General features: G+C 41.3%; 1 protein-coding gene across 2 annotated transcripts in view; it reads right to left on the reverse strand.

The window, feature by feature from the left end:
- ankrd11 (ankyrin repeat domain 11) overlaps positions 1-25,941 on the reverse strand; it is a 120,464-nt gene extending 94,523 nt beyond the window's left edge. For both annotated transcript variants that reach the window (XM_049593215.1, XM_049593214.1), the window contains exon 1: positions 25,491-25,941. The gene's annotated coding sequence lies outside the window, so the exon portion shown is untranslated. The remainder of the gene's footprint in view (positions 1-25,490) is intronic.

Consider the following 25,941-nt stretch of genomic DNA (forward strand, 5'->3'; position numbering starts at 1 on the left):
CTGATTACAAGGAGAGCTTCCATTTCAACAAACTGGTATCACTCCTGCAACTATACAGGAAATCTGGACCATACAACACAGAACACACCAGCGTGGCCCCCCAGGGCTACAGAGCACCTCTCTAGTTGGTCCTGCATCTGTCTGTCCTATCAGACAACAGATCAGAGCCAGCCAAAAGGCAACCTGGAACAATAGCACTGACCTCTGTCTGATTTCATAAAGCATGTCTCCTACACATCACGCTGGGAGATTCATTCACGCTCACACTGCAGTCTTCGCAGCTCAGTTGTAGATCATCTCTTACAAAATTCACGGGCTATCTGAATTTTATGGAGTTCATATGCAGGACACGCTAAGCATGGGATTAGGATGGTTGCCGCTAGTGTAGTCACAATACTGGAATTTCTTGAAAAGTATCTATATGCAATGCCATTTTCAATACAAGGGGTAAAATTGACATTGAGGGCATGCAATTTAAATTTATTTAAAAGATAAATATATCAAGGCTATAACATGACAACAATGACTGTCCTTGTCTTGATTAGCAATAGAGAACGGCAGAGTGACTGCAGTAATAAGAAGGGCATTGACACTGTCTCAAGTCTTCAGAATCAACATGCATCAATAAATCAACATTTCTGACAACACTGCTTGCCACAAACTAACATGAAGTGTATTGGGCTTAACAAAACAAAACACATTTGCCCAAAGCAGCCTGGTAAAACTATAAGTTATAAGTTGTGTTGCTAGCTATCCAGAAAATAGCAATGTGGTAAAAACAAGCGAAATCACATCGATGGAAATTAGTCTTGTGTATGAAAAAAAATGCTGCCCCCTTATTTATTGGAGTGAGGCCACTCTACTGACGTAGTAGAGTTGCCAATGTGGAGCGCTCCAGCATAAAAATGCAGGGCCTTTTAGCAAAAAAATGAAACACTGCAGAACTTTTGTTGAAACGCCAGTGGATGACACCAACAAGGTGCTGTGTTGGCCAATAAAATGTGTGCAGTTGAATGCTTCCAAATGCTTTGTAACTCAAAGCTGATGTTTGTACTGTTTACCATGCATTCGTTGCAACGACAGATAAAATAATTGCTGCAGCAATGTTCCAAAGCAGTAAAATCCTTCCTGATAATACTATAAACAACTGTGCAGTGTTTTGCCGTCTGACTGGAACTGATGAATCTATTGTACAAATATAACTTCCTAGGTTGTTATTTTTACTGTCTCATCAGTACCTGCAACAACACCCTCCCATCAACGTAGCCCCTAACATTATTTTAACACAGTGATTCCTGAAACACTATTTTGTCTTTTACTGACAATAAAGTGGATCACATGCAAGTCAGGGTCTATATTCTTTTAATCTCACATCTTATAACAAAACCATAAATTAGTCTGTGTCAATGAATAAAAATATATGACATAACTAATCTGTCAATCCACATTAAAATAATAATAATCCACATTAATGCCATCATTTTGTCAAAGCAATGTGCTATTGAATCATTGAAATTAGCTTTTTCAAATTCATTACTGACGTCTTAACATAACTTATGAGTACCCAACTAGCCTTAGAGAGAAAAGTAAATAGTAAATGAAGGGGCAAGACAGTTGAAAAATGTTTATTAGCCAAATATATGCCATTAAATGTCTCAATCTGCCACAAACAAACAAATTTAGACTGTTTCACGTCATTGTAACAAATGGAGCTGCAAGATTAATCATTTAATTGCCATTGCCAACTATTGCCAACTAATTTGGTGATCAATTAATCTGCAAAAAGGCAAAACTCTGATTCCAGCTTCTTAAAAGTCAATGTTTTATGGTTTCTTTACTCTTCTATGACAACAAATTGAATATCTTTGGGTTGTGGACAAAACAAGACATATGAGGACGTCATCTCTGACTTTGAAAAACAATGAAACATTTTTCACCATTTTCTGAAAGTTTACACCAAACAACTAACAGATTAATCAAGAAAATAATAAATTAACAGTTAAGTTAACCATTAGTTGCAGCCCTGGTGACAAACCTCCTACGGAAAAATACCTTGATGGTAAAATACTGTCTGAATGCAGCTACAGTGCTTATACTATCTAGTGGGTTTGGCTGTCACTGGAGAGCTCAGTGATGGTTCAGTGCAGTGATGTCGATGAACCCACCCCTACATTAAGTCTGAGCACTAAACCAAACAAACAATAGGAAGCAACAGCAGCTCAATATAACAGCCTGGGCTCGGCCTACAGTATGTCAAAGCATCAGGTATCGGAGCTTATTGTAATATCTTCACTAATTAGATTCAGTCATCTGCTCTTCTATGCTCAAACACTGGAGGGGAAATCTGACACTGGAGGGTGTGGGGAGACAGCTGGGGGGAGGGAGAGATGGGCCAGGGGGAGGAGAGAAAAAGAGATGCACACCACACCTCTCCTCTTCAAAAACATCTACATTATTGATAAAGCCTGGCTTCTGCAGGGAGGGACCACAGCACACTGATCCTCCATATCTCCAGCATGAGCAACCAACACAGACAGCACACTGCCAGCCCGATCCGAATCAGTTGATCTAAAAACACACTAGTGCGAGATTAAGCATCAGCGTAGAAGATGGCAATAAGAGGTAATAAAAACAAATGCAGGGAAGAGGATGAGAAGGGGTGAAAGAGGGAGCAGGGAGTTGAGAAAAAAACTGTCTAGATAACAAAGATAAAAAGGTGAGTCTGTCAGATGGCTGGGATGGGTGGATACCAGCTGAACAACAAACCAGCTAAATAAAAGCCTGATATTAAATGAAGGCAGAGAAGCGAGGGAGGAGGAGGAGGAGAAGGGAGGGGATAAGGGCTGCAATGAGAAGGCAGCAGCAGCAGCAGTACTCGTGACACAGTTAGCGACAGCGCTTGTTTGTTCGGCACAGCTCAGCTCACTCGCTCAGTTCCCCTTGCTACGAATCTTCTGCTGTTGTCAAGGTAACAAGCTCTCTGGACTGAGAAAAAAAAATCTTCACATTCAAAAGATGTCTTTTCAAATGCTGGCCTCAACCTGAAACTTGCATGTGTTCTCAATATACAGCCTGTGCCATTTAAACATTCCCGATACATAACACCAAGAGTGTTCTCTCTGATGTAGCTGGAATGAAAATGAAGGACGGCAATAACAACACAGCAGTTGGAGCATTCATAGTAATGCTGTTCAAAGCTGCTTCATAAACATTAATCATTTCTAAATTCAATTAACTCAAGGCCTCATCAACAAGATAAAAGCTCAACAAAAAAAGTCTCTTGCCTGCTAGGTACAATCCTATCTGACTAGGCGAAACATCCATGAGATTGCAAACAATTCCTGATCACAGGGATTCATTTAAAAAAATAAAGGTACAACCAAATTGCATGCATGTTGCACTAAGACATGAATACTGGTTACAACCAGGGCTGTTCAATCTAGTAAGACTTGTTGTGTGTTAGAATAATGACAGCATTGGTGTCTGGATCGGTTTCCTATAAGCCTCACTTTTGATGTGCAATTCTGTCTCCCACTGGATACGATCTCCCGGGAAAATGAAGGCTCAATTACAGCACAAAGGAAGTGTGTCTAGGATAGTGCTTCTGTTTACCCCAACAGTGATCTGTAGCTATCCAAGTTCTTTACAGTTACTATCCTAGATAATGGCAGATGATGAACAACCAAAGTAACTGTGGAAACTTTACCCGGCAAAAGAAGAAGTGCCCTGTTGCTAGGCTCTGAGGAAAACTGTAAGTGTTCTGGTTGTCTTTGAGAGAGGGGTGCTGACAATAATACCACGTGGGAACGCCAGGGCGAGAAAAGTTGAAAAATTTTAAGCCCCTAATGCTGCAAAACACACCAAGCTGCAATTATTACATTTTTTTCTGGTCCTGGGAGGCGTGTTCATGTGTTTCAGGTGGGACGAAATTCTTCGCAACATAGGTCAACATGTCGCAAGAGTCACAGGACTCTATTTGATTGGCTACGGGTATTCTATGGCTGCAATTGGAAGCTAAAATTCAAACTATCCCCAACATTCAGCTTTGCCGCACTTCGCTGCAGAATCAAATGTCCGCAGCTTAAAGTGGTGGCTGCAACTTTCCATAGACATTACACAGCAGCTAGCTGCAGGCTGTCCTAGGTCTGTCACATTCTGACAAAGAATGTACACAGATACATTTCCACTCTTAAATTGTGTGTAAATTATTAGGGCTTAACAATAATGTGATGGTGCACCACCATCATACTCTGTTGCCCTAACATCCAAAATACAGTGCTAAATGCCTATTAGTGTGCAGCTTTAATACACAGTGCTCATAATACCATGGTGTTATACTTGTGATTGATATCACCACAGTACCCACCACTTCAGTGACATACACAGCTCTAAATTCTTCTGATACACATGTAAGAACAATCTTTATTACCCCATTTCTATCCTACTGATTCAAAGATAATGTTTTTCCTTCAGCTAATATATTGTGCAGTCTTCTCAAAGAGTTCCTTTTATGACCACTGATAATGGTAATCTGACCATTTAACAACTGCTGTGACACAACACTTTAGAAAATGTTTGCGATCCCTGTTTATCTGAATGTACAGCTTATTTTTTTGCTCTTTCAAATCTTTTGATTACATACATTATGCGTAAGGAAGTAGCACCTGTCGCAGTGCTGTTATAGCAGCAAGGGCCAGAACTGCAGCATAGACAAAACATGATAATGCAGAGGGGGCCAAGCACGGAGCATGTCTTTGGACGTATTATGTAATTAATGTCAACGACTGAACAAACCCAGATGTTTAGACAAATCAGGTCCGGATTTGCGAAGTCACATCAGCGATGGATCTACAAGCTTTCAGCTCCAAAAATTACAACTACCTAATTAGTTAATACCATGTATTGTGTAAAATGTCGAAAACAATGACACTGGCCATCATAAGTCACCAGAGCCCGATGCATCTGTCTGGCAGCAAATAACCCTAAAAGTAATCATTTCTGCACTTCCAATCAAGCTATACAAATGATAAAAGCAACGATACCAAGCAGTTGCTCTAAGCTAGTGGTGTTAATGTCACATATGCCCATTTCACACACTGAACCTGCAACACTTCTGGCTTCAAATACATGTGTTAAATCCAGAACACACTCTCCTGTAAGATGCACGTCAAAACAGCCTCTCCTATTATTTTCTATATAAACCTACACATCAGTGTCAACAAGGCGTAGGTTGGCGTGGGTGGACTTAGGCTGCCCCGCAACAGAATGTACCACTGTCATATTTTACAGTACAGATACCGGTTGATGCCCCAGAAAAGCAGCATTCAATTTCAGACTCGCTCTCTCCATTGGCACATCCCAGCTATTCTAATGATTTCTCCTTGTCAGGTGTTATGGAAAACAATAAACCAGGATAGAAGAGCTTTCTTATTTCCCCACACACATAGCCCTAAATGATGGATCTTAATTTCCATGAGTTGTCAAAGCACTCCTTTCCACAGCTTTGGTCCACAACTATTAAGCATTTTCAGGTAAGCACACACACACTTGGGCTTTCAGTCTCTCTCTCGTTCCAACATCACATAACTTAGTCTTGCCGTAGCAAACACTACTCAGACATAGTAGGGATGTCAACGGTTAACCATTATTCAGTTAACTGATGACAATATTTCTGACCAAATAAATAGGTCAGTCTATATATTAATTTTAGTTTACTTCTGTTTACTGTAATGTGCACCACTCAGGTCTGGTGGGAGCTACCACTAATTTGGCGATTACCGCTAGTAAAGCCTTCCCGACCTCACGGCATTGCTGTGGAAACACTGTGCCCGCCTCCAAGTCTCTACACTGGTTGCCTCGGTGAGTAAGCAGTTCAATTTCTAGCTGCAAAACTCCTTTTAGCATTGTTACCCATCAATCAATCAATTATTTTTTTGTCACATGGAATTATATAAAATACAGCTCCAGTGAGATGTGATCCCATCAGCTCCTTTAACTTGAGCACTATAATTTAGCCCTTTTTTGCATCCTCTTACATCATTGGCTGCTGCTTTATAATTGTCCATGTTTCCAGATGGTTCTGGTAATTCATGGTTTCTGGCTTTGGAATGATTTAACTGTCCACACATCCTGACATCAACAAGACAGCCACATGGTTGCTCCTCCCGAACATGGGCAACCCTGCACAGCAGCTCCCTCTGAACGGCTGCAGTGATCCACAGCAGGACCAGGTCAGCACCTTTCATTTCCATCATAACACCAGTCCCTTTTCACTGAAAGCACTCAGCTTCTCTCCGTCTCTTACCAGAGTCCTCTGCTCTGTCCAGGATTTAGCTAAGTTCTCGATGAATCAAATGATATTACAGTTGCTGATATCCTGTTGGTAACTGATGTGGCACAGTGGTTGTCAATTTCATTTTTTCCAACACCTGCACAATGGCTAACAGGATGCGTCCCTTAGCTGCTGCCTATCTTTTCCTTGATGTTTACTCATGTTTGCATTTAAAAACCTCAATCTGGCTAGCTAGCAATTAGCTCGCAGAATTCGGCAGGAGGAGAGTTTACAGACTAGTGAGTTTTATTCCTATTACCGATGAGTAACTCACAGCTACACATCACCACAGTCCAACACAAACCACAAAAGCACAACTGCAAATAGAGCCCAATTTTAGGACAAACATAGCAGAGCTGACAGAGGAGACTGGAATCGTCTGTGCCACATCAAGGCTAGCTAACGATGTTATCGCTGTTAGCTCTGTTAGCACCATTAACATAGTCGGCACAGCTAATATGCTAACATAGTTAACAATGCTTAAGATGTTTTGTGGCTCAAAATGAACCAGCGCTACCACTGGGTGGCCACCATGTTTTCATAGCAACTCCATCCCACTCCTGGTATGACGTTAACAGTGGTAAACGGGATTGAGTGCTGCTAACTAGCTCCTAACTGACCCGGGTGGCGTGCAGTGAAGAACGACCAAAGCTAGCTAACTAGTTGAGACTAAAGGGAGGCAGTGACACTATGTTTCTGCATGTTAACAAGGCTAGCTGTCTATAAGCAAAGCCAGAACAAAATATAAGGCAAGACATTTCTGACACAAAACTTTAAAAAGTCATGATGCAAAATTAAGGAGTGTCAGGCCGTCAAAAAACCAAAACTGATATTACTAGGAAAAATTCCTTTTTAATTTTTCTAAAATTGACTCATTTCTTGATGACAATTGGTTATCATCACTTGTACAGCTGTTGTAGTAGACCAGCTTTACGGAACTTGTTCACAGCAATCAATCTTATCTGCTGGTCTTCCTTAATGGCCTTGTACATCCAATAAAAAACAAGAACACACGTTCTCACGAATGCCAATACCTGCTCTGCAGTGTCTAGTGGTTGAAACCACTGTGTATTCCTATGCCTATTCATGATACTGCATATTGAGCTGGGATGTGACACTTCAGCCTCCGGTGCTTAATTGCCAAAATGTGCAAAAAGCCAAAACAATGTACAGGATGGTGAATTATATTTGAATAGCAAAGTTTCATTAATCATCTTGCAACTAAATGTTCGATGTGTTAACAATGGTATTATACAGTAAGTGAAGGCCAGCCGGCCTGTTCACTGACAATGTGATTTGATTTTCTATCAAGAAATCTTGCTCTGTCATTCAGCCTCACACACAACCTGAGCGTTTCCACAGTTCTGCCATTTGTCATTTTCTGTTGCCATGGTTGCAGTGAAAGACAGCTCTTTGAATATTGGAAATGGAGGAGTAGCAGCACATGGTACATTATCGACATAAACACCCGCACATGCTCAAACACCACAGAACACGTCGACTGTGTTGGTTCTGAATGCCTGTGGCCATCCGTTCACCCACACAATTCTCAGCCAGTTATAAAGTAGCCGTTTAATAAATATCTTTAGTTGACACACATTGTCTCCACGCATATACTAAATCATGTATTCAGCTGCAACTCCAGCTCTCTGCTTCCACATAGGGATGTGAAACTTGGACTTCTATAAATGCAAATTCAGTGTTCTTCAATGCACAACTTGCCTCTTTACAATATGCAGCAAACACAACAAGAAAGATTATCAGACTGTATGGATCCACAGTGAAGGGGTGTTAGCTTTGTTACGTGTGCAAGTGTATGCACATAGTTCACGATGCCACTGTCACCTTGACAAGGAGCCATTTTAGACCTTCTTCGTATTCTGCCGGGCTCGACTGCCAGTGTCCCTCTTCTCCCTTTTGACAGACTTGAGCCACACACAAACACGGCTGAGTTCCTCTCTAAGATTTCTCATTTCAGCCTCATTGGAAAGCTGTCTAAGCACCAGAGCAGGGTGTGCATGAATTGAAGCAGTGTGAAACTACTGCAAAGCACACAGAGTGGGGAAATCACTACGACAGTCTGTGGTTATGCATGTGTATGTACAGACAATAAAACACTCTAAAGAATTGTCATGTTACAAACATGTTACATAACAACACTATCTGAGCTAGAGTATACTTGAGCTACTACTGCTCACACAGATTGCCAATAAGGACTGTATACCATGAACACACACGCCCACACAGTGTGAGTGTTGTGTATATTAGGTTTTTCTTTCACTCCGAGGAGGGGAAAGAAAAATCACACAAGGGTCTGCTGCAAAGGGCTTTGATCTCACAGAAGAAAAGCAAGGGACAACTCTCTCCACTCGCTTCTATGAAGGCATGACTGCAGCCATGTGCACACCAGGGCACAAAAATACAGGACTCCGAATGGTGGCCATTTAATACAACACCACAACAGCACTGGTAGGAGTATCACACAAGGTGCTGCGTCTTTGTGAGTACACAGATGTTCAGAAATCATGTATGTTTTGGTTCAGCAGAATCCTAATTTATCCACTTAAGTGACTATTTGCTTCATAGTTAAATGCATGGAAAGACAAGAAAGACGTGGAGACAGTAAACAAGAGCCCTCTCACGCTCAGCTTTTAAAAAACTAGCCCGACACATACTGGTGTAAAGCACAATTGTAGAAATAGAAGCATATCTATTAATGAGACAGACAACTACCTGACGTCTAAAATGTGCAGCACACGATTATAAAAATTACAGTTGTGTGAACTGACCTTTATAGTTACACGATAAGTAGCCCGCCTCTTGCTACCTTACACACAGAATAACAACCTCAATCAACTCCACACACTCAGGTACACGGATGCTAATTTGAAAAAGAAAAGATATCAAATCTGCACTCCATTTTGGCCAACACCTTAAGATTAGGCATCAGAGTCTTCCAGCAAAGAAAGACTGCTTGTTTACACATGCAGGTTTGGCCTACATTTGAACAGAAAAAGGCATGGCAAGTAAATTATCCTCCATTACTTTATCCAAAATGTAGCAAACTAGAAGCGGAAAAACACCACAGTTGTCAGTGTGTGTGCATAGTTTACTATGATTTTTGTCAAAGGAGGAAACAAGGCAATGAGTTAGGTCCAACGCCCTTAGCTTCCTGCAAGCAGTGCTTCCTGAGGAACCAGGGCTACTGCATAGAGGTGGAGATGGGGGAGGAGACTGTCAGAGAATGAGGGGAGACTGAAGACGAGCATGTGAGGATGCAGTGTGCAAACGTATTGCTGGGCTCCGAGATGAAGACGCGGAGAAAAATGTGGCAGAGAGAAAGTGAAAGCAGAAGTGGTGAGAAAACAGAGGTGTTGGGGGTTGGAAAGGGAGGACAAGGGGTGAGTCGAGCCAAGTGTGTGAGAGAGCAGCATAACAGTGCGCCACAGGGCTGAGTTCAGCAGACGATCTAATCTGTCCAAGAATCACAGAGGGTGTTATGATGAAATTTAACAGATATGTTGCACACGAGTACAATGAGCATGTCTGTGTGTTTGTGCAAAACAGCAAGGTGGAGAGTGTGTTACTTCGTTTTATGTTGATGGACCCAAAACCCCATTGCCCTATCAACCACCCACTCCAAATTTAGCCCCTTATTGCTAAATAATTAAATACGGAAAACATTCATAATGGAACAGCTGTAGCTTTAAATAGATTTCAATTCTGAACCCTTCTGCAAAGGAACATTTCTTCCTAAAATGTTCAGCAGTAGTGCCACATGGCCCACAAAAACAGACATTACTTCTCAGATCAAAACCTAAGAGTGCCTAATAAGATATGAACCAAAACAAAGCCACTGACAAATAAAGTGTGGAACCAAATGCTTAAAGTAAAATATGTGCACATTTAACATTTAGGGGATCTGTGTTTTTCCGTTCTTTGCACAATTGAATAGTGAGGCTTTAATATCCAAACCATAAGAGTTCACTACAAGACAGATGTCATTTTGATGCAGTAAGCCATCCATTGCCTAATGTCAAATGTCAAAGGTTAACCGTTAATTGCTTAATCGCAGAGAATATTTTTAACCAGTTGCACATGTTGGTCTATGGGTTCATTTTGCTTCTCTTCAGTTTACTGCATTGTGCACCACCTGGATCTGGTGGACAGTGTTGCTGTGTAAACATTGTGCCAAGTCTTCGGTCTCCCCTCATGTTGCTCTGGTAAGTAAGCGGTTCAATGTTGACCCGCAGAACTTCTGCTGGCACCATTAGCATTGTCATCTAGTAGCGCCAATATAGTTAACAATGCTGAAAGGGTTTTGCGGCTCAAAATGAAGCCACTTACTCACTAGAACTACCTGGAGGGAGACCAGAGGTTTTCCGCAGCAACGCCACTGTGCATTGCTGCTAGCTAGCTCCCCCCCAACCCAGGTCGTGTGTAGTGAGGAGTGGCTAAGGCTAGCTAACTAGTAGAGACTGGAGGGTGGGCAGTGGCACTATGTGTCTGCATGTCAACAAGGCTAGCTGGCTGTCTGTAAGCAAAGCCAGAACAAAATACAAGGCAAGACATTTACGAAACAAGACATTAAAATTTCACCGGCTCTAAATGGACAGCACTTTGGACAGCACCATGAATGTTATACTTGTCAGTGGCAGACTCTCATGTCTCAGGCTTAGTCCACACGGATACAGGTATTTATGTGAACTGAGGTATTCCTTCCTTTATTTCCAAAAAATTCCCATCCACACACGGTAATAAAAAAGTTTTTGTTCAAATAAAAATGTAACAACAACTGAAGCGCTGTCAAAAGCATGCCAAGCCCAAAAAAAAAAAAAAGATATTATCAGAGGGCTACATAGAGCAGTGACCTCTGTAGCGCATTCTGACGCCTCTGTTCCTCAATGCAGTGGAAAATAAGTGTTTATGTATAAACATCTAAAAAAAACTGTTAGTGATGTTAGAACTAGCACTATTTTGGCCTTGCCCACCAGTGCACAAAATGCCACCTCATTTGAGATGCCTCACAAATGAGATAATGGCACACACTCTGCCATTACAAGCCCAAAACTCAGTATTCCTTGTCTACACATCACAATGAAAACAGAGTTTTCAGTAAATCTTCATCCTGGATGGAGTTTTACGCAAGGTTTGTTTTTATTTACGTCAAATGCAGTTTGCGCATGCATGAAAGGCCACAATGCATAAAACAAAGCTATGTTTACAAAAGTGCCTGTGTGGACTGGGCCTCAGATTTCCCCCAGCCTGAGTCCACGCCAAAAAACTTGGAGCTCTAAACTGTACTAATTTCAAGTGTAATTAAAGGACTGGTACCTCAAAGCTAGGAAATGTTTATTCACAACAAAAAAAATGGTTGTGCTCCAGGAAATGACTAGCAGTAACATTAAGTAAACACAATTTGTAACACATGTGCTGAAACATATAAACTACTGCTATGATCCTTTGACTGATAACCCTTTTCTAAGAAATCTGCACATTCAAAACAGGCTATGCAGTGATTGTGGGTGAGAACTGGCTTTGCATAAGTAATGAGGAGGAATAAAAGACTGTCCTACATCCACGCCAGAGATTACACTGCTGGCTGCTGTTTCTATAAAAAGATTCACTGCAGGGAGTATGAGTGACACAGGCACACACGCAACCACACACACACCCACACAAACACACAGATGGGCACAAAAACAAGGCAGAGTATTTATAGGGAAGAAGGTTCTGGTATCAAAAGAACTTTAAAGATCAGTGTCTGGTTAACTCTAGTCAACCAATCACAGATCTGTGACTATTCCAAGCCTTGGCAGACAAACACAGCGAAATGCTGGAAAGATTATTGGTAGCTCTAGGCCAACTTAAAATGTCTTCTATATTTCCTGTTCTCCTATTTTCCACTTCTCGTTTAGACTGCTTCCTTTCTGGGCAAAACAAATAACCCAGTGAGGTGCTTTCACAATGTGTGACACGTATAGGCTACAATGTGGACGAACAAGCCTCGATACAAGGGCCAAACACATACTGGCCTGTAGCTTTAAGAAGTACTCTGGGCTGCCACATATTCAGGAGGGAAAGTCCCTGTGCAGGCTGACTGAAGATGATGTGATTTTCCACTCCCTGCTGACTGCTCTGGTTAAACACACTGGCTAATTCCTATCCCTGCACCAAGACAAGAGTTGGGACATTTTATTTCCGCCTTCTCTGTGACTTAGTGAGAATATACTAGACAATATTATGTTAAAAAAATATTTCACAACTGCAACCATTGACTATTTTCTTAGATGAACTAAGCAATTCTTAACATCAAAAAATGCCCATCAAAATTTCCAGCTGCCAAAGTGACATCCCAGTAGTTTGACAAGATACAGCAATGACGAAAATAAGAAAAACAGGTGAGCTAAAATTGGCAACACCGTATGTGTTGCCAGTTTGCTTCTTATGTTGCGTCTTCAGATTATCTGCTAGCTTTCAGCTTTTCAAAGATCAAGTAAAGTGATGATCACACAGTACAGATGTTTTTGTTGACAAATCTTTATGTCTATGCTGTCAGAAGACTTTGTGGGCATGAAATAGTGATTCTTTTGCTGCTCTCAATGCAGCAGCTCAGAAATTATTATTGGCCTTGGTTGACAGGTTGCATACCTGCAATAGAAACACTGCTTTTGTGCATTCTGATATATGCCCTTCTTTTATTTGGTGTTTCAGTGTGGACAGCAAACACAGAGAAGAATAATTAAAGAAACACTTTCAAGCACAAACCTTCCTGAGGCCAAGGAGACATTGTGATTCTTACACTGCCATCCCATAAGTGTGTTCAGAATCCATGCGGTGGCAAAAACGATTGCTGACCCTCAAAGTGCCATCGCTATTAGAGGGTCAGCATGCCCCTTATAACTGTCCTCCCATGCTCCTGACCTCTGCTGGCTCGTCCCAGTTGTTATCTAACGCTTGATATTTTAACTGGCAGTCTTGTAGTGTGAGTACTTGAACAAAGTGTCACTCTGGCCAACATCAAAACAAAACTTTGGCTGAATATGAGACGTCCTCTAATGAAACTTCTAGTTGGTGCATAGCCTAAAATTATCTTGGTGCTTAGGTCAGCAGGCAAATGCAAAGAGATGCATTGGTGTAGGCATTTTTCTGGTGAAGATGAAAAATTAACGAGTATTTCCAATTAAAAAGATAGATCCAATAGTTCAGAGATGTGTCAAAAGCCCAAATACTGCACAGCTGTGCATAATACTACGACAGGGGATTTTGCAATTGTGAAAAGTTCTTGCTGCAACAATCATTTATCCTACTTTTTGCCTTTCTTGGATAGAATAGCTGAGGGTAGACAGGAAACAGGTGGGAGAGGGGATGACGGCCAGCTAAGAGTCCCAAACCAGGGCTGTTGCTAAGGCCTTAGTACATGGGCACACACTCCACCAAGTGAGCTCCCAGCACCCTGACCATCCATCTCAATTTATCACAAGTAAACAGCTGATCTACGTCATTTATTTTACAAAAGGTTCTTCCCTGGATGTGGCTTGAAGATATTTGACCAGCCAACACAGTATTTTTCCAGTTTCCTCTCTGTTTCTTACAGCAGGTGGGGTGCCAACACAGTGGTCTCATTGAAATTAATGAGAAGGCTGTAGTTTTTGATGCAGTGCTACTGCTGGTCTGAACATGGCTCTAACACATTCACCAAATGCCTCTCCATCACTGTCACATGCACACCTCCGAGGACATTCAAGTTATCCTGGAAAGCTGGATGAACTCGGAAAAATGACACACTGGCCTCATTTGTCTGAACCACAGTTTGTGTCTGAAGCCTCTAATGAGTTACAGAACAGGCATCTTCTACCAGCCAATAGCACAATATGACCTCCATTACAGTGAGCCAGGAACAAGAATTTTAAACTCCACAACCCATACAGGCTTTACAAATAAGCCTTGATAAAGACTTCACACGAGTAAATCATCTGTCTGAAGGCAATTACCCACGAAATATGAAGAAGGCAAAGTACAAAAAGCAGCATCAACAATAGGTGTAACAGTAGAGTGCTGTTAAAATGGACAGTGGGATGAATCACAACCTCTTTATAGCCACCCGCCTGGCTGTAAAGGCAGAAAAGAGCTGAGTGGGGAAAACGCATGTACTGGTCAAAAAGGGTGCTTAGATCCTTTGTGTTGAGTATACTGCCCCACAGCATGCTGGGGGGAAAACAAAGTATGGCTGCATGTATTGGTGAGCAGGGGCATGGGCCCCGACTGACGGACCTCATCTCTTTGGTATTTAGGTATGCCTTTGCTTTTCATTCACATCCCACCCGCACAGGCGCAGAGGCTCATCTCCCCCACAGCCCTCCCCTCCCCCTTCCTGTTGTTGCATTTCAATGTAAATGGCTGGATGAATGGCTGCAGCTGGCCCATCAAAAGGCCAGCCCTGCTGAAGGGCCGTGGTGATTGAGATTCAGCCAGGCCACACCACCTCTACCCTCCCCCACCCAACACTTTGTCCTAACACCCTTACCCCGTGTCTCAGCTTATAGCTTATGCCCAACATGAAGAGGGGCTGGGCACGAGAGTGCCTATAGGAAACTGATAAAGCTGTTTGCCTTGGAGCACCACAGTAGTGAGGCATGAAGCAATTTCTCAAAGTGGCAATAAATCCAACATATATTTTATTTATCTCAGGGTGACAAAGTTTTTGTTATGGACAGGACACAAAATCCTGTTCTGTCTCTGCAGTGACAGGGATCAGAAATGCTTTCACATGTCATATTCACCATCTATTTGACATCATTCTTCTGTCAAGATGTTTGAATACACACATTCATGGCAATTTAACTACTCAAGACAAACAATGCTGTGTCAGTCCTGTAACAGCAATACTGTGTGATCAACTTTGTTGAACATTAATGCTGTGTGCATGCACAAGTGGAGGACACTCTGTCAAACAGAATTTCTGATTTCCAGTAAAAGGACTTCAGCGCTGGTGGTGCTGTGCCCTACCATCAGTTCACCCCGACACCTGGCAGGCACTGCAGATACTCGTTGCGCAACCTGCAATAACAGCCTGCGGCTCTTCACCTAACCAGTTCACCTTGTAAAACTTATCTGACAAACAGTGATTTCATCAGGTCACTTAGGTTAGCTGGTTACTGAGGCCAGAGCCTTGTCTGAATCTATGCTGGGACGCCTGGATAGACCAGCTACTTCAATAAATAATAACCAACTATCTAACCTTTAATTATTCTGCCAGTAAGAATTACTTTACAATAAAAGCCTTACACTTATCTGTCTCTAGCAATGAAAACCAGGTTTAATATATTCCCTTTCCTACTAGACAAAAGTAGCCACAGGTGTTTAGTTACTCCAGCTCCGAATGACTCCAACTGGCTAATTTTCACCCTCCTAAAACAGAGACTGAATAAGTAACAGATATAAAAACAAGTAACCACCGAGACATTTTCTCGGGCCTCAATGTTGCTTTCTACTGTTTATTAACCTGCATTCTGCCGTGTTTGTGATGCCATATGTGACACACCAATAGAAAAAGGCAGGCATACTTGTGTACTGCAGAACCTGGTCTACTGGCAATGGGAAAAGAGACTATCGCCCATTTTTTTACGGGTTTTCCCGCATTTAAAAACTCCCACATATGGACTGTTTCAAACTTGACAAGAGACAATCTCAATAGATATTTCCTATTGGAAAGTTTGTTGATGCAGTAGCTGACAGGAAGTAAACAACAAGCCAAGCAACCAAGTAATAATGAAACTGTCTATACATGCTAATTTTGGTGGAAAAGGGGTATAAGCGATGAGCTCGCATTAACAGTAAATGGCATCAGAAAAGATCCAGTTTATTGCTGTGATGTGTGCACCATAATCAGTTTTACAGCTTCCTAGGAGGTTTGTAGGAGGAAAAAAAACTGCGAGCCACCTTAGCTTTGGATAAGCATGGAAAGATTGAGGAGGAAAAACAGAGAGGGTAAGTGGGTCCAGGCGAGCAAGCCTGTCTTGTCTTGTCTTTTTCCTTGTGTGTCAGCAACAGGCTGAGCAGACCAGAACAGCCGAGCCCAGAGGGACACATCACAGACTGTCTCTGCCATCAGCTCCCAGACCTGGCCGACTAACCTCACAACATTTCCAATGCCACGTATGGATAATACATCACCCCATGCAGCCTCCTGCTCAGTGGCACATCCAATCAAAACACCAACTGTTGTCTCCAGGTTTCTACCCCCTCTAATTCATGCCTGCCCGGACTGAGGCACATTGCCATTTGCCTAAAAGCGTCACCTACACAGGTTCTGTCAGTGTGGAAAACAGGCACACACACGAAGGTGCTTTTATTAGCCAAGACTTTCACCTATTATCACTCTTCCATAAGATAAACCCTTGAGTCACCTCGCTGGAATTTTGATAGTAGCAGGTCAATGACAAATATGTTAACTAATGAAACTATGACAAAGATGTGTGGGTATAATCAGCAATTAATAAATTATTCATTGAGTTCACAATGTTAGACAACTTCAGACTTACAGTATAATGGCTGAGCCTCTTTGGGGTAATTCAGAATGAAACTAAGAGTGTAATTAAACGGTACCCTACAGGCCCACACAGACATCCCAGTCAGACTGCAAGCTCAGACCAAGCTCTACGAATCCAAACTCCCTACCAAACAGCCTTTTACATAAATCTGCTACTTCTGTTTTTCAGTGGTTCTTTTACAGTCTTCAAATAAACATGTTTACTCACCTTAATGAAAGAAACACTACTCTTATTATGGGATTCTGAATACTTTAAATCAATATGACAAACTAGCTGAGCTGCTGGTCAGCCCATGTTATTATATATTTATGCCAGAATGGTAAAACATATCAAACTCTGTGTGAAGTTCTGAAATGTTCTGCATACCTGAAATTGTGATCAAGCATATCAGTACATTTCCCTTAAAAATAAGAGCACAAAATATTCCTTTTCCAAGCTTCGATCAGAGAGATCAAAAGCCAAGTCTGTTAAAAAAAAAAGCACATTTCTGGAGAAACAGCAGCAGCGTGCCAGAATTGAGATCCTTTCCCTTTGATGTGCAAGAGACTCGGGGAAGAGAAAATATTATCAAGAGCGGTGCAGCGGAAGGCTAGGAAGTAAGCACAACCTAACATGAGTTAAAGACACCATCAACCACCAGGACCTCCTAAACCCCAAAATGAGAGTCCCTGAGGGAAACAGCAGGATTGGGGCCCGCCATTTTGTTCCATTTTGCTTCGAGGATAGAGGAGGGGGCAAAGGACTAGGCTGAATTTCAAAGGGCTTCAGATGCCATTTGAGTATCCGCAGAGATTGTGCTGGTGGAACAGCAGCTATAAAAGATTTACACAACTCAAACAGGGAGGAATAGAGGGGAGTGAGGGAGAAACCAAGACTGAGAGAAGAACAGAAAGGCAGAGACAGACAAAGAGAGGCAAGAAACAGGAGTAGCCATGCTTGTTTACCTAAAAGGACCACACTCTCAGCACGAGAGGGGGAGGGGAGAGCCTTCATGGACAGAGGGCAGGCAGAGTGGGTGCTGGAGTTGCAGCTAAAGGCTTATTTTCCCCTCTTACAACTCACACAAGGAGATGTTTTACTTTTCAAAATGGACCTCAATAAGGAGGTTTCTCAGCAATAATCAAGGAAGAAATTGCACAATATACTGCTTACTATATCGGCCGCCTACACATCTTATTACATGACGCATCTTCTCCTAATGACCAGTGATCTGCAAAGTTCTGTGGCATTACAATGTCTGCATCTCTCTGCTCACACTGTAAATAATGTTACGTTTTAACCAGACATTATTCGATCTGACATTATAGGCAGAATGGTGACCAGTAGGGCCGTAACGGTACATGTATTTGTGTCGAACCGTTCGGTACGCGACTTTCGGTTCGGCACGACCCTGTACCGAATTATTGGGCGCAGGATATTATTTTATTTTATTTTAATTCCGTTTTTGAGAGCCGAACCATTTAAAATATCTAGTTCCCCGACTGACATAATTGAGTGATGGACCGAATCCGACTGTAAATCTCCGCTTTCACTTTGTGCAGCGCATTCTTGCATTTTGACTACATGGCAAGTGAGCCTGACGAACCTGAAGACCCACCCGCAAACCTTAGGTCCTCCGTTTAGGAACACTTTGGTTTCAGGGTAAAATACGAAGATGGAAATAAACAAGTGGACAAGACAAAAGCAGTGTGCCGACACTGCAGAACAGCGGTCGGGTATGTACTTGGAAAAACGTCTAACATGCTAACACATCTAAAGCGACACCTCCCGAGTTTGAACGTTAACCAGCACGACTAGAAAAAGTAGTCTGGTGCAAACTACGTTATCGTCGTCGTTTAAAAAGAAAGAGCGTTTCCCTGACCATCGTGCTAAACAAATAATCAACGCCATTGGAGTTGAGTAAAATTGTTTAAGCTGCACTTTAGATAAAAGCATGTTTTGTTTACTGCACTTTAACAAAGTGGGAAAGCCAAGTAAATTCCTAGTAAAACTGAATCTGAGCAGGCTTTAAAGCTGACCAGTTGCACTATACTTTTTATTTTAATTGAGTAAAACTGTTAAAGCAGAAATGTATATTTATATTTTTCATTCAAAAAATGTGTTAAAAAACAGCAGGATTTTATATATATCTTTGTGTCATTCAAAAATTGTGTAAAAAGAGTTAACTGCTGTGGTGGTATGTTTTAATAAGGTTACCAATAAGTAAAATATATTTAATAGTTCTCTATTTTTTTCATTACTGTACCAAAAAAAAAATGAACCGTGACTTGTGTACCGAGGTACGTACCAAGATTTTTGTGTACCGTTACACCCCTAGTGACCAGATATAGGAGTGATGTTTGGAAATATTTTGACAAAATAAACAAAATGAACATGCAGATTCAAGCTATGTAGCATTAAACTGGTGAATCACAGTTTATCCTGTCTGTGCAGTTGGGCTGCCACGATTAGTCGACTAATCAATGACTTATCGACTATTAAAATAATTGGTGACTATTTTAGTAGTCGACTAATCGGTTTGAGTCATTTTTCATAGAAAAGTAATATAAAAGTACCCCAAAATACTCTTATTGTAGCTTCTTACGTTCAGATATTGGCAGCTTTACACACTCTCCCGTGACAGTGAACTAAAACCCTTTGGCGTGAGTATGAAACAAGACATTAGATGACGTAATTTTGGGGTTTGGGCCAGACAGACCGACATTTTTCAACATTTTAACACATTTTTCGATGAAATGATTCGTCGACTAATCGAAGAAATAATCGACAGATTAGTCGACAATGAAAATAATCGTTAGTGGCAGCCCTACTGTGCAGAGCAGAAAGGTAGGCTTACCCTAACCCATAACCACATTTTTACTTCTTTGTAACTTGATAATTTAATGCAGGTTGTGGCACAAAATAAAGGTGCTTTTTAAGCATGTACAAACACACAGGGCACAGAGAAATCCAATCTTGACACTGGATGGAGAAATGTTATGGACAGAAGGGGAAATGGTGCTATTACTGGACAAACTATATACTATTTACATATGACACATAATTTTGGGTATTATGGTGGTAATGGCATTTAGCCATTTTCAAAAGTAACATAATGTTTATAATAATAAACTGAGATGACACTGAACAGATAACTTATGTTTACATGAAATACTTGCACCTTAAGTAAAAAAAAACCAACTGTATTTTTTTAATATTATTATCAATTACATTTTAATTGACTGATTAACCAAAGGGGTCATAAACTGGTATACAATTTACAATGATATGAAAACTACGGCAATACCAAATGTCCATTCTCTACATTGAAATCTTCAACTGAGGTTTTCCAATGAAGCTTGAATGTCTGTTGTCATATGTTATGATGTCTTCACACTAAAAATAGTTTGAAAATTTCTAACAAAATCCTCAATGTGAAGTAAGCAATTCATCTGATTAAATGCGTTAGTCTTTTTTTTTTTTTTTTTTAATTAAATCAACTTTCTTCCATGAATAAATGTAATTAATGGTGCTGTTAGCCTGCTGCTAGAGCACAAGTGGATCTGCTGCTACTGAAACATAACCCTGCTTGTTTTTAGAAAGCTAACTAGCCAAAAGGGACAGCGGATAGTATCAGCACTCTTCTATGTTATCACCACCAACATAACCAACTGGTAGGAACCTATAGCTATCTAACCTGTTTACCAGAGGTTGAATCATGGCGACAGGCCCGTCTTTGGGCCTGTGCCCGTAAGTCTTGCTCCTAATAAGACTTCCTGTGAAATGCTAAAAGTCTACTTTTTTGCCCTGGCGGGTAAAGAACCAGCCACACCAAACTGACATCAAAGAACTAGTGGCGATGAAAGTCGACTGCTGCGTCACCTCATGTCATCTGTGTCTCTGCCAAGAAGTTGCACCTGAACACACCACAAAGACTACAACCTGCACGGGAGGAAATAACTCTCCTTAACAACGGGTGGAGCTAGTCTGTATTCGTCATTCAAAGGGGAAAACCAGAAGACTGACAGAATGGATTCAAGATGCTAGTTAGCCAGTCAGCGCATTAACAACACAACCTGATGTTAAGACAACATACGATGTTTAGCACGAGCAAACACTGACATTAACATTACAAACCGTTTCTGTCAAAGAGCCCAATGGCTAAAAAAAATAATCTAACGTCATGTAACAAGTTTGATTCAATCTCACACCCTGTTGACTTTAGCTGTTTATTTACTTTACTAACTTTTGTTTCTCTTTTCATGCACAGAGATCAACTGCCAATCAACAATTCAACAAACTGAATCAATTGAAAAACAGGCAACAAGAGCTGACTAGTGCCAACAGTGCATGGCACACCACAAAAACTAGGGCAACAGACGCTCACTGACGGCCTGACATTGATACAGGCAAACCGTTCGCTTGGTGTGTGCGGGCCCAGAGTCTCAACCTGTCTTCAACTTTGTAGAAATACCATGTTTTAACTGAATGAATAGACATGCAATTATAAAAAAAAAAACAGCAGTGCAGCATTGAAAGCTGTACTGCCCTTATGAAAATAATACGTGTTCTAAAACGAAAACCTGCAGAAGTCTTGTATACCTTGAAACTAAACATCTACAATAAACACAACTTCTTACATACATTAAACGCACAAACGAACCACCGAAATATAACCATTCCTTCTTAAAACCATTGTTGACCTCTTGGTTGCCATCTTAGCTTTCACGATGAACAATTGCTGCAGGCTTGGGTAAAAGAACAATCAATCCACACACAGGCGACTGCCTGCCATCAAAAACAGAAAAAGAAAGTGGTGAGACCAATCCATACAAACTAGGGGCCAACAGTTAATTTTAAGTAAGTGCCATGCTGGCTACCAACAATCAGCTTTTGGTTGCCAAGGATGACAGACTGGTTGCCATATTTTAATCACTTTTAACTGAACTATAATGATCCTCTGTAAAGTGTAAGCCAAAACTCACTGACAAATGTTACTAAGAACATATAAACTGCCAGGCACACATACAACAGACTTCACCAAGCACATGTGGTGTAGTGTGCAATAGGCAAAAAAATGACCTGCAATCCACTCTTTAATTTGATTGTTGTGGTCATTTATGAGGGTGTTGTAAACTGTGCAGCTGAAAAGTTAATATGCAGAGTCTTATCTGAAGAATGATATCTACTAAACAATATGACAGTGGGTTATTTGATGATTCAGACTGGCTATTAATAGGGGTGCACCAATTTTGAATTTCTGGGTCAATACTGATACCGGTGTTTTTATAGTGTTGTTTATTTAGTGTTTGTTGTTATTTATTGCCTCTTCTGTGCCAGGGAAAGGAAGAAATCAACACTGTAAAAACATACCTGTTTTAAAGTTATTAAGCCTGTTATTACACTACCTTTGAATGAGCACAAACTCAATGACACAAATTTATGAAACAACCTTAAACGTATCCTTTCACGTGAAAATCAAAATATTAATAACCGCTCAGCTGCTCTCGCTCCCTAGTTCGGAGGGTGTGTGTGCTGCTGGCTTAGCTGCTATAGAGAGGCTGTCGCTGCACAGAGGCTTGTGCTTCGGCTCAGGGGTCGTGTATGTTACTACGCTACTGGGTTAGTTGCTGAGGAGAGTCTGTAGCTCTGCGGTTGTTCGCTCTTTGGCTTGGTGTCCTCATTGCCCTCATAATTCACCAAAATGAAACCAAAGTGGCTCCAAACACCAGACCTGTAGGTTATCAGAGGATCTCCTATTTTTGGTCTGGTAATGGGGCTACTAACTGTCTTGCAACGAGCTAGCTTAATGTAGCGTGCCTCCCAGCGTGTCTCACAGGAGAGGTATGTTTTGGTTTGGGGGTGGGAGGGACAGACAGCATGTTGCCTGTTCTGTCGTGTGGGCTGCCTCATTGAGCGCAGTGTCACTGAGATAGTTAGATTAAACACAGTTTAATCTTTACATTTAAAGGACAGTTCAATGTATTGTTAGGTTTGTCTTGCATAACGAACCGAAAGCCTAGTACCGAATGGTTCAGTATGAATACATGTATTGTAACATCTAATCCTGAGTTACCATCAGACTTGGCCACAGTGATAATCTGGTTGTCCTGTGCAACCATTACTGTCAAGGCACCCAAACAAAGCAATCGAAAGCGTCTTGTTCTCTTGTTGTGTTTTTGTCATGATGCACTGACTCAGTTGTATTCATCTTCAACTCAGCCTTTTAGTCAGCCACAAAAAATTATGTGGTAGACAACCTAAGAAGTATATAGGCAACAAAAATCTTTTCGAGGGTCTGAAGATCAATGTGCCGAAACAAAGCAATCAGGCATGTTTAAGACAATACATTGTTTGCAGCACCGTCACAATGGGCTGTCGTGCAAACACACCAGAGGTTGACTACACACCAGAGGTTGACTACCTCTGGTGTGTTGCAAACGAGTCAGCAGATCTCCTGCATCTGGGTAAAACTGCCATTATCGAAGTCTGAAGAGTTGCAAGACACAAGAGCCACTGTTAAGCAGTCGAGGAGCAGAAACATAGAAATGTAGCCAGTCTTTCTATTACATAAAACATCTAACCCCAAGCTACAATCACAGGCCATGATCTTTCTGACCCCAGCAGAACTCCATTTCCTGTTGCAAGCACAGACATGGTTTTATTCTCTGGTGCTACTTAGAGGAAACGGGGCAAAATCTAGTGATCACTCAGGGGAAACCTGGTGGGATGCACAGTTCTGGAGTGGCAAGAAGTGCAGCAATTATCTTCATGATATATTTGACTAAAACTCAAAACTATTTCAGTAAAACTCTTAGTAGAAGACAGAATAAATATGCTGCATTTACTGTAAACACAATCATGACATTTCAGTGTTTCCACTACAGGTTCTAATTACTGGTTTGGATTGGCTATTAAGAGTCAAATGCAATAATCCAACAAAAGAAAACAACTAAATAAAGGCATACAAGTCCCCACTATATAACAGACCTCTGAAAAATGTGTGTACAACAAATTATGTCAAAGAACAAAATAATAAACTATTTAATTGACTGACAGATCCAGTGACACGATAATTGCACCTCATGTGTTAAAGAGAAACTTCAACTGCAACGAGATTGTCGTTCTGTGTGTGGGTTATCTTACATTCACGATGTAAACACATCAGTGGTGATGTATTAAAGATAAAAATTTGTTCATATTTCTGCCAAAACACTTTGTTTATATTCAAATCCCACACACCCTCTTCAAGTATAACAGAATAGGGCATGTAATTCCATTTGAGGCTTTAACTATAGCACAGAGAAATAGGACCTACGCAAGCTCAAGGGAGACAGAGATATGCATCACTGCCTCTGCAGTGTAGTCAACATGAACGCCCCAACAAGCTAAAACACTCTCAGTATCTTGGTGGAAAACACCACCAGCGGCACTGCAGTGTTTTCCTCAGCATTGGTACTGCACCAAAGTGGAGAGCTTCTCCTCCATATTCCATTTCCTCTACAGCACATCTCAAATCCCACCATGTTGTGTCCTCATTTACATGTTCTTTAATACAGAAAACACACACACTCCACTGGACTAACTAAAGTAATTGTGACAGTTATCCATCCATATACACTACTGTTAGTCTACTGGCTATATACAGACACTTCCTGATGAATTCACACAGCCAGTGGGAATTTCAAAACACTGCTCTTTAAATAGTCCCTGCAAAGCACACAATTTTTCTTCACGGGTTTTAGATCTGACAATCTAATTCATTGCTTTCCTTATGGACAGGCTTGTAGCACATCCATTTTACTTAAGTGCTGGAACAGACCAGCAAATGGACAAGACATAGTGCTTCATGACTGGAATTTATGACGCTGTGCACACTTAACTGGAAAAGCAGGTAGGCTAGTATTGCTTTGGATCGATTTCCAAACATCTGCTGCTGTTGTGACAAGCAAAAAATAGGCAACATTTAGATGTTATTATTGCACTTCCTTAAACAATGTGATGATAGTTGTTACTCTGGATATTACAGGTGCCCCTTGGTGCTAAACCTGAGAGTATGCAACAAAATTAAGCCAAACATTACACTACAATTGCTTGCTCCCAAGACAAGCCTTCTAAAAACTCATGCATAGGGCTGATGCATTAATCTGATGTGTGCATATATGGTTAACTTATGCAGCACTACTTGGTTCCTTAACATTTCATTTAAAGATATCACGCTGTCAGTGCCAGTCCCATCACACACGGGCAATGGTTTACCACAGATGAATGAAATTTGATGAAACTGTAGATCTTATGTTCCCTCAATGTGCACTACACGCCACCAATGCCTATTTTGATCAGATTACCAACATTTCAACACTATGCATGACCACAGAGAGGCTTCATTCAAGAAGCAGACCAGCATGGTAAACACTAATTGTGCATTTTCACAATACAAGAAGTGAATTACATAACTACACAACCATGAAGCACATAACAAATGCTTAAAGATCCTTAGTAAACGAAGATATTGCAAGTTGACCTTTGTCGCAACACACACCAAGCCGAGTTACCCACGGGGGCAGCAAGTCAGTTTGTTGTTGTTAACATGTTAGCACTGCAGGACCAGTAAAAATAAGACTTACCTGTGTGTGAATTCCACAAATTCAAATAGATATCTGAATCTTTAATGTTTAGTCTACGCCGCGATGTTTCCGGCCGATGCTGGATGGTCCCATTTGTTGCCGTCGGTTCAGCATACACTGGCCCGGAGACATCCGCATAAGCTCGCGACGACCATCGCAGCTCGAAAGCAGCTCACTCGACTCGAGGCTAGCGCTAGCTTGTTAAAACCATGTAGACCAACAAACAGACGTCCAAAGAAAAAAGGCTAAAATATCCACGAGAACTCGCTTACAGCGTGGCTATTTCGTCGTCACCGCAAACTACGAACCTTTCACACTCCATTTGTACAACGGTAGGCTTGCCTGGGTGAACGTAAACCATCAAAAGATCATATTTTGTTTCGGTTTAATCCTCTCCGCCAACCCATTCGAGCGGTTTTCGAGCGGCCTTTGACTTCAGTGTGTGGACGCT

This window comes from Epinephelus fuscoguttatus, linkage group LG2 (genome assembly GCF_011397635.1).
Source record: "Epinephelus fuscoguttatus linkage group LG2, E.fuscoguttatus.final_Chr_v1".
Taxonomy (NCBI): domain Eukaryota; kingdom Metazoa; phylum Chordata; class Actinopteri; order Perciformes; family Serranidae; genus Epinephelus; species Epinephelus fuscoguttatus.